This window comes from Lactuca saligna, chromosome 3, assembly GCF_052625555.1.
Source record: "Lactuca saligna cultivar CGN05327 chromosome 3, ASM5262555v1, whole genome shotgun sequence".
NCBI classification, from domain to species: Eukaryota; Viridiplantae; Streptophyta; class Magnoliopsida; order Asterales; family Asteraceae; genus Lactuca; species Lactuca saligna.
In genome coordinates this window covers 203,381,318-203,382,500 of record NC_136419.1, presented here as the reverse complement: position 1 = coordinate 203,382,500, position 1,183 = coordinate 203,381,318, and positions in this window count along the sequence as shown.

The window sequence follows — 1,183 nt, the reverse complement described above, 5'->3', positions numbered from 1 at the left end:
ATAACAAAATGTTCATTTTCTGTGTATCTTATCTTACATCTTGTGATATTAGCCTATGGTTAGATAATCCTTCAAAAATCAAAACTCCTCCTACAAGCAAATGGCTTGAGCCATATACAATCTATATCACTAATCAAAATTTCCCATACATTACTTATCTGTGTGAAGCCCTTGTAACAAATAGACTCCAACCTGATAACACTATTACATGGAAATTTCATAAAAATTTATTTAGTACTAATAAGTACAGCTGTTGGTTCATTTGGCTTCCAAAAGACACTGATGTTATGAAAAAGGTATCAATCAATGTGTTCGACAGAGAAATTGGGAAGATTTGTGGTTCAAATTTGTTTAAGATGAATAGATGCTATTGGTCGATTAGTTGGCATTATTTTTATTTTTCTAAACATAACAAGATGTTTTTGGAGGACATTTCGCATTTCATGTATTCATGGAATCAATAATCGATGGTTATTACTATTGCATCCATTTTATTGTAATATTTAGCATGCTTGTAAAAAATGTCCGACGTTAGCTAGTCGGTGGAGTAGGGTTAAAAGATTAATTAGCTAGGCGTTGATTAAAACGGGGACTAAACTTTTAATGTCCCAAAATACAAGTAAATTTTTTTAAACATGAAAACCATCGAATAATTTGATCAAAAGCCAATATGAGTGTAATGTATCTCTCAAGCATCAAAGTAAATCAAAATAGATAATTCATAAATTGTTGGATTAGATGTCTATGCTAATAACTAAACTAGTATAATCTTGAGTTATTAGTAGAGTCCTTTTTTGCCACATTATGACCTAGTGATTGACTGGAATGTTTTTTGGAAAGAGAGATTGATTTATTAATTTTTTTATATGATTGATAAATTAATTAGAAATAAAAACAAATGAAATATTAATATATTATGAGAATAATATATTAGTTAGAAGCAATATTGTTTAATTAAGAATTAACCAGAAATTAATTGGAATTAATTTTGAGATTAATTAGATTAATTAAAACTAGAATGACTAAAGGTGACAATGTTTAAAAGTTGAACAATGATCGATTTAGAACCTCCCATGATGGGGACAGTTCTAGAGGGGTTTTTTAGAGGTATTATTGGGCTCTAAGGAAGCTTAGAATGACTTAGGGAGGAAGCAATGGGGTAAGGGTTATCCGAAAGGAACCG